Genomic DNA, 13,407 nt, shown 5'->3' on the forward strand with positions numbered 1-13,407 from the left:
GCTCACTGCAAGCTCCGCCTCCCGGGTTCACTCCATTCTCCTGCCTCAGCTTCCCGAGTAGCTGGGACTACAGGCGCCCGCCACCACGCCCAGCTAGTTTTTTTTGTATTTTTTAGTAGAGACGGGGTTTCACCGTGTTAGCCAGGATGGTCTCGATCTCCTGACCTCGTGATCCGCCCGTCTCGGCCGCCCAAAGTGCTGGGATTACAGGCGTGAGCCACTGCGCCTGGCTGCTGTCTCATTCTTATAAGCAGCCGACCCTGAATCCCTTCTCTCTTGGGGCTATTTTGCACCTAATTTTTAAAATAGTATTTCTACTTTGCAATAAATCCCTCTATGTTGCATCTTCATTATTTGTGTCTTTTGTTTAAATTTTTGAAACAAAGAACTGAGGTCTCACAACAGCCATCAACACTATAGTGCTTTGTTTTGTATTCTTCATTAACATTATTTTTGGGGATATGTCAATATCTACATTTTAAACACAGCCAAAACTGCTAAATTAAAAATTTAAATGATCATAAAAGGACGTATATTTTTCAAGTTTCAGCTTTATTACACTTTACATATTCAAATTTTAAAAAAATTCTGACACAATTATATCTGTCAAATTTAACATCTTACATAATAATTTGAATTCACTTCCAAAATGATTTATATTCATTTATTGTTATATTTACTTTTGATCAAATTTGACTTTTCAAACTAAATAAAAACTAAAGCATGTTTTCAAAGTTTCAAGGAACTAAAGCTTACTGGCATCAAATGCTCTGTAGTAAAATTAACAAATAAAACCATCTTTTTGTCAATAATATTTTATGTCTGAACACTTAAGCATCAAGGACAGGACTCTGGATGATGTTGAGTGAATATTTAAATTAATGAAGTAGAAAATAATTATCAGAATAGAATAAGTGATGGATACAGAAACATAGTACTTGACAAAACCATTCAGAATATGTTTGACAAACAAGAAGATTGCATAGGACCTGCACTGCACTGCACTACTAATGTAAAGCGTTCTCTGTAATTTTAGTCTTTATTCTCAACCTTACAACCACCACATACTCACATACACAGAATAAATAAGATTAACTCCTTTTCCTAGAAGGCAGTGATTCCTCTTTTATCCTATTACATCTGTTCTACATTGCTATGATAATGCTGTTGAAGTGCACCCTCTTACACCAGAAGATCACCTGTGTGAATGTGAATAGACCGACACTGGAGAGGTCCAGCTCAGCACGCTCATTTGAACTGCCTCTTTGCATTTCCAGCAGTTAAAAATGCCTCTGAAGAGTGAAAATAAAGTTACTGCTGATTAAGCAGAGAGTTTAACATGGAAAAAGGTTTTTTTCAATTGTTTAAAAATTACATTGCACGGACTACAACTTTTAAAATGTAAAATGCATGACATAATACTGCACAAAAAAATAGAACAGAAATGATAGGGTTGGCCACAAAGGACAGCCAAAGCTCTATTATGGCAATATAGAAAAATACATATCTACTGTCAGAGGAGGGTACTTGAAGTGTTTGAGAAATGTACTCTAAAAATCTAAAATTGTTTTTAGTATTAGTTTCTATAAAAAATGTTCCTTAAGCATTTTTAATTTTTGAAAAAGTTAAATCCATGCTGTTTGTTTTTGAGATGGTCTCCCTCTCACCCAGGCTGGAGCGCAGTGGCACAATCTTGGCTCACTGCAACCTCCACCTTCCAGGTTCAACCAGATAAATATTCTTACCAGCTCCATTTAATGCTTTGCCAAAAAAATAATTAATTAAAATATGGTAGAAAAAAGTACACTAAAAAACAAATACGTGATAATATGAACTAGGGAGGAAAAGCTCGCATTTGGGAATGCTAGAAGAAACTGGAAATTTACTATCTTACTGCAAGCTAGATTGAGGCCGGAGAAATGAGGGATGGGTCCCAAGACCCTGCTTGGGACACAGGTGAAAAATGCAGCAGAAAATCAGTTCCCTGTGGAGTGTGAAAATAATTAAGTGGCAGGCAATTAGACTGAGGTGTTTCTAGTCCCTGGGTTCCTACTTCAAAAAAACAAACAAACAAAAAATCGAACTCAGGTGCATTATTTTTAATTACCACATTCAGAAAAACAAAATTCAGGCTTCAGCAACTATAAACTACCAATTAAGCTCTGATTACATACCAGGAATTTTTCACCTTTAATGTACAAATTAAGACACCACGTAAAAAAAAAAAAAAAAGACATCACATGGCTGGGTGCAGAGGCTCACACCTGTAATCCCAGCACTTTGGGAGGCTGAGGTGGGCAGGTCACGAGGTCAAGAGATCATGATGATCCTGGCCAACATGGTGAAACCCTGTCTCTACTAAAAGATACAAAAGTTAGCTGGGTGTGGTGGTGCGCGCCCCTAGTCCCAGCTACTCGGGAGGCTGAGGCAGGAGCATCTCTTGACCCCGGGAGGCAGAGGTTGCAGTGAGCTGAAATCACACCACTGCAGGCCAGCCTGGGCGACAAAGCAAGACTCCATCTCAAAAAAAAAAATTAAAAAAAAAAAGGAGGAAAAAATGCTAGGCACCGTGTAACTGTACCTAACCAATTACTAAACTTGGTTTTCTTCATCATGCATTTTATAAAAGACTTTCCTTCAAGCCTCTCCCATAGACCACAAACTACAAACCATAGCTGGGTGCTCTACAATTCTAGAACCACTCTTTGATTAAATTCTTTAGTATTTTTGCAGTAACTCCCATAAATTTTTAATAGGAGAAAATAGGGGCCGGGCGCGGTGGCTCAAGCCTGTAATCCCAGCACTTTGGGAGGCCGAGACGGGCGGATCACGAGGTCAGGAGATCGAGACCATCCTGGCTAACACGGTGAAACCCCGTCTCTACTAAAAAATACAAAAAACTAGCCGGGCGAGGTGGCGGGCGCCTGTAGTCCCAGCTACTCGGGAGGCTGAGGCAGGAGAATGGTCTAAACCCGGGAGGCGGAGCTTGCAGTGAGCTGAGATCCGGCCACTGCACCCCAGCCTGGGCGACAGAGCAAGACTCTGTCTCAAAAAAAAAAAAAGAAAAAGAAAATAGGAACTGGGAACCCCATGGACCAATGCTCTTCCCATTCATGAACCTGCACCCCAAGTCAGGATTCTCCTCTGACGACCCTCCCGTGGTCCTTGCACAATCAGAGAGAGATGCAGTGCTGTGGATGCAGAGCTGCCCAGAGAGGGCACCAGGCCAGGGCACAGTCACTGCCCAGGGAAGAGACAGGACGCCCAGGGGGCCGGCTGTCGGCACAGCCACCATATTGTGGCTGAAGGGGACTGAGGCTGAGCTGGGCAAGGAGAACTTGGGGTATATAACATGGCCTACCTTTCTCTAAGATTGACCATATGATAGGCCACTAAACAAGTCTTAATACATTTAAGAAAATCAAGATTATATCAAGTAGTCTCTCAAGCCACATGGGGATAAAATTGAAAATCAACTCCAGGCTGGGCGCGGTGGCTCAAGCCTGTAATCCCAGCACTTTGGGAGGCCGAGACGGGCGGATCATGAGGTCAGGAGTTCGAGACCATCCTGGCTAACACGGTGAAACCCCGTCTCTACTAAAAAAATACGAAAAACTAGCCAGGCGAGGTGGCGGGCCCCTGTAGTCCCGGCTACTCGGGAGGCTGAGGCAGGAGAATGGCATAAAAACCCGGGAGGCGGAGCTTGCAGTGAGCTGAGATCCGGCCACTGCACTCCAGCCTGGGCGACACAGTGAGACTCCGTCTCAAAAAAAAAAAAAAAAAAAAAAAAAGAAAATCAACTCCAAAAGAAACCTTCAAAACCATGCAAACACATGAAAATTGAATAACCTGCTCCTGAATGATCACTGGGTCAATCATAAAATCAAGATGGAAATTTAAAAATTATTTGAACTGAATGACGATAGTGACACAACCTATCAAAACATCTGGGATACGGCAAAAGTGATGCTAAGAGGAAAGTACATAGGCTTAAATGCCTACATCAAAAAATCTGAAAGAGCACAAATAGACAATCTAAGGTCACACTTCAAGGAACTTGAGAAATAAAAACAAACCAAACCCAAACCCAGCAGAAGTAAAGAAATAACCAAGATCAGAAAGGCAAAAACAAAAACAAAAAAAAAAAACTTCTTTTATCAAAACCTGTATTTAATTACTCATCACAGAAAAGATAGAAAATAATCTAAGTTAATAAATTAAGTGTGTATGTGGGTGTTTGCATCTGTGTGTTTGGTTACTATTATAGATTACTAAAATGGGTTAGTTTCTATAGATTACTAAATATAGATTACTAAAATGGAAAGTTTCATGTGCTGATTTGGAAGCTTCAGTGTTAGGTGCATATGTATTTAGAATTGTAATATTTTTCTGTTTGGCAGGGTTTTTATCATTATATAATATCCCACTTTGTTTTGTCTTAACTGCTGTTGCTTTAAAGTGTGTTTGTCTGATATATGAATAGCTACTCCTGCTCACTTTTGGTATCCATTTGCATGGATTTTTTTTCACATTTTTACCTTAACCCTTGTGTGTTAGGTGAGTTTCTTGAAGGCAGCAGATACTTGGTTGGTGAATTCTTATCTATTCTGCAATTCTGTATCTTTCAAGTGGAACATTTAGGCCATGTACATTCAATGTTAGTATTGAGATGTGAGGTACTATTTCATTTATCATGCCATTTATTGCCTGAATACCTTGTTTTTTTTTTTTAATTTGTTGTATTCATATTTTATAGGCCCTGTGAGATTTATGCTTTAAAGATGTTCTGTTTTGATATTTCTCCAGGACTTCTTAGAGTTCCTTTTAGCAGTTTTTGTAGTGCTGGCTTGGTAGTGGTGAATTCTCCCAGCATTTGTTTGTATGAAAAGACTTTTTTCTCTTCAGTTATGAAGCTTAGTTTTCCTGGATACAAAGTTCTTCACTGATAGAGGTTTGTTTAAGGAGGCTGAAAATAGGGCCCCCATTCCTTCTTGCTTGTATTTTGCTGTTTATGTGATAGATTTTTATTTTATATATTTTTAGGTTACCTGGTGCTTTTGCCTCACAGCTCTTAACATTCTTTCCTTTGCCTTGACTTTAGATAACCTGATAACAATTCGTCTAGGCAATGGTCATTTTGCAATGAATGTCCCAGGTGTTCTTTGAGCTTCTTGTATTTGAATGTCTAGGTCTCTAGCCAAGAAAGAAAAGTTTACCTCAATTACTTTTCCAAATATGCTTTCTGACCTTTTAGATTTCTCTTCTTCCTTAGGAATGCAAATCACTTTTAGGTTTGGTAATTTAATATAATTCCAAACTTCTTGGAGGCTTTGCTGATTTTTTTTATTATTTTTTGTTTGCCTTTGCTCAATTGGGTTAATTCAAAAACCTTGTTTTTGAGCTGAGAATTTCTTTCTTCTACTTGTTCAACTCTATTACTGAGACTTTTCAGAACATTTTGCATTTCTGTGTGTTTATTTCCTGAAGTTGTGATTTTTTTATTCTATTTTTTTCACTGAAGATTTCTCCCCTCATATCTTGTATTATTCATTGATTTCCATAAATTGGACTTTACCTTTCTATGGTACCTACTTGATTAGTTTAATAATTGACTTTCTAAATTTTTTTTAGGCGCTACATGGATTTCTTCTTGGTTTGGATTCATTGCTGGTAAACTTGTATGATTTTTGGATGATGTTAAAGAACATTATTTTTTTCATATTACCACAATTGTTTTTCTGGTTCCTTCTCATTTGGGTAGACTATGTGAGAGGGGAGTTCTGGGGGCTCAAGGCTTCTGTATACATTCCTTTGTCCCACAGGGTGCTCCCTTGATGTAATACCCTAACCTTTTTTCTAGGGATGTGGTTTCCTAAGAGCTGAACTACAGTGATCGTTATTTCTCTTCTGGATCTAGCCACACAGCAGGGCTATTAGTCTCTGGGCTGGCACTTGGGGGTGTCTGCACACAGTCCTGTGATATGAATCGTCTTCAGGTCTCTCAGCCATGGATACCAGCACCTGCTGTGGTGGAGGTTGCAGAGGAGTGAAATGGACTGTATGCGCATCCTTAAATGTAATTGTTTAATGCACTAGTTTTCTGCTGGTTGGCCTCCTACCAGGAGGTGAAGCTTTCAAGACAGCATCAGCTGTAGTCGTATAGGGAGGATCAGGTACTGAACAGGGCCTTAGAACTTTCAAGAGAATATGAATTTTGTCTTCGGCTAAATTCATCAGGTGGGGGCCAGCTAGGACCATCAGGTGGGGGCAGGGTTAGGCAAGTCTGAGCTGACTCTCCTTTGGAGGGGCTTGCCCTGGCTGCTGTGGTGAGATGGAGGTGTGGTTCCCAGGCCAATGGAGTTATGTTCCCAGGAGGATTATGGCTGCCTCTGGTGGTGATGCATGTTGTCAAGAAAGTGGGAAAAAGCAGACAGTCACAGGCCTCACTCAGCTCTCACATGACCCAAAAGACCAGTCTAGCTCCCACGATGTCTCTCCCCTCAACAGCACCAGGTTAGTTTTCAGGGAATGGGTGAGCAGGGCTGAGAACTTGCCCCAGGCTACCAGTCTCCCAGCAAAGAGAGCAAGCCGAGCTTTTACACCTTTCCACCTGTCAAGTCTGCACATTGGATTCATGCCCTCCTCCGAGTTCTGGCAAGAAAACTTCACGTTTGGTTGGAATTGTTACCAAGTTAAGCTGGAGGTAAAACCATTTTATATTTTTAATAAAAGCTTTTTTTTCAAACTTTCTGCCAACTTACAGATCTAAATATATTTAGCTTTTCTATATCCTATAAAAATAAGATTCTAATCAGGCATGGTGGCTCATGCTTGTAATCCCAGCATTTTGGGAGGCCAAGAAACAGACTGTTTAAACTCAGAAATTTGATACCAACATGGCAAAAACCCATGTCTACACAATATACAAAAATTAGCAGTCAGGCACGGTGGCTCACATGTGTAATCCCAGCACTTTGGGAGGCCAAGGCTGGTGGATCATGAAGTCAGAAGATTGAGACTATCTTAGCTAACATGGTGAAATGCTGTCTCTACTAAAAATACAAAAAGTTAGCTGCGTGTGGTGGTGGGCACCTGTAGTCGCAGCTACTTGGGAGGCTGAGGCAGGAGAATCACTTGAACCTGGGAGGTGGAGCTTGCAGTGAGCCAAGATTGCGCCACTGCACTCCAGCCTAGGCGACAGAGACTCCGTCTCAAAAAAAAGAAAAGAAACAGAAAAATTAGCTGGGCATGATAACCAGCACCTGCATTACCTGCTATTCAGGAAGCTGATTTAGGAGGATTACCTGAGCCCAGGAGCTTGAGGCTGCAGTGAGCCACGATCAATCTACCGCACTCCATCCTGGGTGAGAGTGAAATCCTTTCTAAAAAAAAGCCAAAGCATATCAACCTAAAATTCTGTGGGGTTTTTTTTTTTTAATTGTTGTTATTACTCTAAGAGTTTTGAGGTAAAGGTGTTGTTTGGCTACATAGATAAGTTCTTCAGCAGTAATGTCTGAGATTTGGGTGCACCCAGCAACTGAGCAGTGTATACTGTACCCAGTGTGTAATCTTTTAGTTCTCACCCACCTCCTGCTCTTCCCCTCAAGTTCTGAGTTCATTATATAATTCTCATGCTTTGGAATCCCCATAGCTTAGCTCCCATTCACTTAGAATAATGATCTTCTAATCCATTCAAGTTGCTGTGAATGCCATTACTCCATTTTTTAATGGCTGAGTATTACATGATATATACAAATCACATTTTCTTCATCCACTTGATGGTTGACGGGCATTTAGGGTGCTTCCATTTTTCTGCAATTGGAAATTGTTTTGCCACAAACACGCCTGTGCAAGTGTCTTTTTTATATAATGACTTTTTTCTGCATGTAAATACCCAGTAGTGGGTTTGCTGGATCAAATGGTAGTTCTACTTTTAGTTCTTTAAAAAAATCTCCTGGCTGCGTGTGCTGGCTCAAGCCTGTAATCCCAACACTTTGGGATGCCAAGGTGGGTAAATCACCTGAAATCAGGAATTTGAGACCAGCCTGGCCAACATGGTGGAAATCCATCTCTACTAAAAGTACAAACAAATTAGCCTGTCATGGCGGCATGTGCCTGTAGTCCAAGCAACTGAGGAGGGTGAGGCAGGAGAATCACTTGAACTCAGGAGGCAGAGGCTGCAGTGAGCCGACATCACAACACTGCACTCAGCCTGGGTGACAGAATGAGACTCTATCTCAAAAATAAAAATAAATAAATTCCCAGCTGTTTTCCATAGTGATTGTACTAGTTTACATTTCCACCAGCAGTGTTAAAGTGCTCCATTTTCATCACATCCATGGCAATATCTAGTTTTTTGATGTTTTAATTGTGACCATTCTTGCAGGAGTAAGGTGGTATCACAATGTGATTTTAATCTGCACTTTCCTGAAAATCAGTGATGTTGAGCATTTTTTTTTTCAGTATTCACATTTTTTATTTCAAGGTGTAAAATATATGTGTCCAACATTGTTACTTTCATCTGCAGATGGAATAATCGAGAAGTATAAAAACCTGTACTTTTTTTTGTTTGTTTGCTTTGTTTTTGTTTTTTCTTGAGACAGAGTTTCACTCTGCTATCCAGGAAGGAGTGCAGTGGCACGATCTTGGCTCCCTGCAAACTCTGCCTCCTGGGTTCAAGCAATTCTTCTGCCTCAGCCTCTCGAGCAGCTGGGACTACAGGTATGTGGCACCATACCCAGCTAATTTTTGTATTTTTAGTAGAGGTGGGGTGTCAACATACTGGCCAGGCTGGTCTTGAACTCCTGACCTCATAATCCGCCTGCCTCGACCTCCCAAAGTGCTGGGATTACAGGCGTGAGCCTGTACTTAACATTTTATCAAGATTATCTGCCAACAAGTTACCCATATCCAGGTTTCAATGGGTCTGGAATCTTCTTTCCACTTGATAAGGGTAAGTATTAGGAAATCCAGTTGACGACATTTTTATTTAAAAATCAAAAAGAATCAGCACAGTCAAGTTGTCTTAGTCTTAAGGATTTCTGGATTTCTTTCTTGGAGGAGGTCAGGTCTTTCCAAGGCTTGGGTCCTTGAATATTCTTCCAGTCATCAAAAGTAGAGTCTTTTATTTTCTCATATTCTGACCTAATGATACTATTTGCTTTCAGTATTTTTTTTCCAACTCAGGATCCATTTTAATCTTCACAGCATCATGTCAGATTTGTGAAAACTCACAAAGACCAAAAGAAACTCCAACAATTAGCAACAACATGGGGACTTCGTAGCGGAGAGTCTTGTTCTTGCACAAAGCACGCATCACTGCAGGTGCAAACATGACTGAACTCTTCCATCCGTTTAGAACTCCAAGCAGGCCCAACACAGATTCTCAAATCTCAGCGGCCCAAGCTTTCATCAACATGAGTAGGTCCTTGACTCACCAACTTTCCCTGGTTGTTTGGTGCTCGGTCCTTACTGATAGGTTTCCAAGCATTTTTTTTTTTAATATGTTTGTTGGCCATTTGTATATCTTCTTTCAAGAATTGTCTGTTCATGTCCTTCGCACACATTTTCATGGGATTATTCGTTTGTTTGTTTTTTCTTGCTGATTTGTTCGAGTTCCTTGTAGATTCTGGATAACAGGCCTTTGTTGAATGCATCGGTTGTAAATATTTTCTACTCTGGGTTTTCTCTTTACTCTGCTGATTACTTATTTTACTGTGCAGAAGCTTTTCAGTTTAATTAAGTCCCATTTATTTATTGATTTTTTTTTTTTTTTTGCATTTGCTTTAGGGTTCTTGGTTATAAACTCTTTGCCTAAGCAAATGTCTAGAAGTGTTCTTCTGATGTTATCTTCTAGAATTTTTATAGTTTCAGGTCTTAGATTTAAGTCTTTGATCCACGTTGAGTTGACTTTTGTACAGGATGAGAGATGAAGATCCAATTTTCTTATTCTACATGTGGCTTACCAATTATCTCAGCACCATTTGTTTAACAGGATATTTTTTTTTTTTTTTTTTTTTTTTTTGAGACGGAGTTTTGCTCTTGTTGCCCAGGCTGGAGTACAATGGCACAATCTTGGCTCACTCTAATCTCTGCCTCCTGGGTTCAAGCAATGCTCCTGCTTCAGCCTCCTGAGTAGCTGGAATTACAGGCACGTGCCACCATGCCTGGCTATTTTTTTTGGTATTATTAGTAGAGATTGGGTTTTGCCATGTTGGTCACGCTGGTCTTGAACTCCTGACCTCATGATCCACATGCCTCAGTCTCCCAAAGTGCTGGGATTACAGGCATGAGCCACTGTGACTGGCTAATTTTTGTATTTTATTAGAGACAAGGTTTCACCATGTTGGCCAGGCTGGTCTCAAACTCCTGACCTCAGGTGATCCAACTGCCTTGGCCTCCCAAAGTGCTGGGATTACAGGCATGAGCCACCACGCCCAGCTTTAGGGTATCCTTTTTATACTTTATGTTTTTGTTAACATTGTTAAAAATTAGTCGGCTGTATGTATTTCGGTTCATTTCTGGGTTTGCTATTCTATTCTGTTGGTCTACATGCCTATTTTTATACCAGTATCATACTGTTTTGATAACTATCACCCTTTGGTATAGTTTGAAGTTGGTAATGCAATCCCTTCAGATTTGTTCTTATTACTTAGTCTTGTTTTGGCTGTGTGGGCTTTTTTTGGTTCCATATGAATTTTATAATTGTCTTTTTTATTTTTTTTAGTTCTGTGAAGAATGATGATGTTATCTTTATGGAAACTGCATGGAATTTGTAGATTGTTTTTATTATTATGGTCATCTTCACAATAGTCACTCTACTTATCCATGAGCATGAAATGTGTTTCCATTTGTTTGTGTCATCTATAATTTATTTCAACAGTGTTTTGTTACTTACCTTGTAGAGATCATTTGCCTCCTTGGCTAAGTATATTCCTAATTATTATTATTATTATTATTATTATTTTGCAGCTGTCGTAAGAGGGGCTGAATTCTTGATTTGATTCCTAGTTTGGGTTGTTGTTTGTGTATGGCAGTGCTACCGAATTGTGTACATTGATTTTTGTATCCTGAAACTTTACTGAATTCATTTATCAGATCTAGGAGCTTTCTGGATGTCTTTAGTGTTTTTTAGGTATACAATCATATCATCAATGAACAGTCACAGTTTGACTTCCTCTTTTCCAATTTGGAGACCCTTTATTTCTTTCTCTTATTTGAATGCTCTGGCTAAGACTTCCAGCAATATGTTGAATAGAAGTGGTGAAAGTGGACATCCTTGTCTTGTTCTAGCTCTCAGGAGTAATGCTTTCAACTTTTTCCCATTCAGTATAATGTGGGCTGCGGGTTTGCCATAAATGACTTTTATTACCTGAAGCTATGTCCCCTCTATGCCAATTTTGTTAAGGTTTTAATGCTGAAGCAATGCTGGATTTTGTCAGGTTTTTTTCTGAGCCTATTGAGATAATCATGTAATTTTTGTTTTTAAATCTGTTTATGTGGTATATCACATTTACTTACCTGCATATATTAAACCATCCTTTCATTTCTGGTATAAAATGCACTTGATCATGGTGTATTATCTTTTTGATATGCTGTTGTATTTGCTTAGCTAGGATTTTGCTGATAATTTTATCATCATCTAAGTTCATCAGAAATATTTACTTTTTTTGTTTTTTTGTCATGTCTTTTTCTGGTTTGGGGATTAGGGTGATACTGGCTTGATGGAATGATTTAGAGAAGATTCCCTTTTTATCTTTTGAATAGTTTCAGTAAGATTGGTGCCAATTCTTCTTTGAATGTCTGATGATAAAATATATCTGTGAATTCATATGCTCCCGGACTTTTTGGATGGCAATTTTTTATTACTATTTCAATTTCACTACCTCTTATTGGTCTGTTCAGATTTTCCATTTCTTCCGGGTGTAATCTAAAAGGATTGTGCATTTCCAGGAATTTATGCAGCTTCTCTACATTTTCTAATTTGTATACGTAAATGTATTTATGGTAGCCTTCAGTAATCTTTTGTATTTCTGTGGTATTGTCTGTAATATCTTCCGTTTTGTTTGTAATTGAACTTATTTAGATCTTCTCTCTGCCTTTTTTTGGTTAATCTTGCTAATAATGGTCTACCAATTTTGTTAATCTTTGTAAACAACCAGCTTTTGTTGCATTTATCTCCTTGTATTTTTTTGTTTCAACCTTGTTAGTTTTTCTCTGATCTTTGTTATTTTTTCTTTGCTGCTGCATTTGGATTTGATTTGGTTTTGCTTCTCTAGTTTTTTGAGGTGTAACCATACGTAGTCTACTTGTGCTATTTTAGACTTTTTGATGTAGGCATTTTTTGCTATCAACTTTGTCTTAGCACCACTTTTGCTGTATGCCAGAGGTATTCATAAGTTGTGTCATTATTGTCATTCAAATCAAAGTGTTTTTAAATTTCCATCTTAATTTTGTTGTTGACTCAAAGCTCACTCAGGAGGCTGGGCATGGTGGATCACTCCTATAATTTCAGCACTTTGGGAGGCTGAGGTGGGCAGATCACTTGAGGTCAGGAGTTTGAGATTAGCCTTGCCAAAATAGTGAAACTCCATCTCTACTAAAAATACAAAAATTAGCCAGGCATGGTGGCTTGTTCCTCTAATCCTATCTACTCAGAGGCTGAATTGCTTGAATCTAAGAGGTGGATGTTGCAGTGAGCCAAGATCATGCCACTGCACTCCAGCCTGGGCAACAAAGTGAGTCTCTGTTTCACACACACAAAAAAAATCATTCAGGATTAGGCTATTTGGGTTTATTTCTGGGTTCTGTATTCTGGTCTATTGATCTATGTGCCTGTTTTTATACCAGTATCATGCTATTTTGGGAACTATGGGCTTATAACATATAGTATGACTTGAAATCAGGTAACGTGATGCCTCCAGATTTGTTCTTTTTGCTTAGTCTTGCTTTGGCTATGTGAGCTCTTTTTTGGTTCCATATGGATTTTATCAGTGTTTTTTCTACTTCTGTGAAGAATATTGGTGGTATTTTGATGGAAATTGCATTGAATTTGTAGATTGCTACTGATTTGTGTACATTAATTTTGTATCCTGAAACTTTGCTGAATTCATTTATCAGTTATAGAAGCTTTTCAGAGTCTTTAATGTTTTCTAGGTATACCACTATATTATTTATCATCAAACAGCAACAGCTTGACTTCCACCTTACCAATTTAAAACTTTTTTTTTTTTTTTTTTGAGACAGAGTCTCCCTCTGTCACCAGGATGGAGTGCAGTTGTGCGATCTTGGCTCACTGCAACCTCTGCCTCCGGGTTCAAGTGATTCTCCTGCCTCAGCCTCCTGAGTAGCTGGGACTACAGGTGTGTGCCACCACACCCAGATAATTTTTGTATTTTTAATAGAGAC

At 39.2% G+C, this 13,407-nt stretch overlaps 2 protein-coding genes, 1 long non-coding RNA gene and 1 pseudogene across 3 annotated transcripts in view; 2 read left to right on the forward strand and 2 right to left on the reverse strand.

Moving 5' to 3' along the window:
- LOC693803 (uncharacterized) overlaps positions 1 to 13,407 on the reverse strand; it is a 529,045-nt gene that overhangs the window by 478,327 nt on the left and 37,311 nt on the right.
- Positions 1 to 13,407, forward strand: part of LOC693354 (uncharacterized) — a 171,528-nt gene that overhangs the window by 65,334 nt on the left and 92,787 nt on the right.
- Positions 4,483 to 9,824, forward strand: LOC144336925 (uncharacterized). Its single transcript, XR_013409357.1, has 2 exons — positions 4,483 to 8,139; positions 8,710 to 9,824. It is a non-coding gene; the product is annotated as an uncharacterized LOC144336925 (long non-coding RNA).
- LOC144336909 (cytochrome c oxidase assembly protein COX16 homolog, mitochondrial-like) lies at positions 9,016 to 9,334 on the reverse strand (annotated as a pseudogene).

Source organism: Macaca mulatta, chromosome 19, assembly GCF_049350105.2.
Source record: "Macaca mulatta isolate MMU2019108-1 chromosome 19, T2T-MMU8v2.0, whole genome shotgun sequence".
NCBI classification, from domain to species: domain Eukaryota; kingdom Metazoa; phylum Chordata; class Mammalia; order Primates; family Cercopithecidae; genus Macaca; species Macaca mulatta.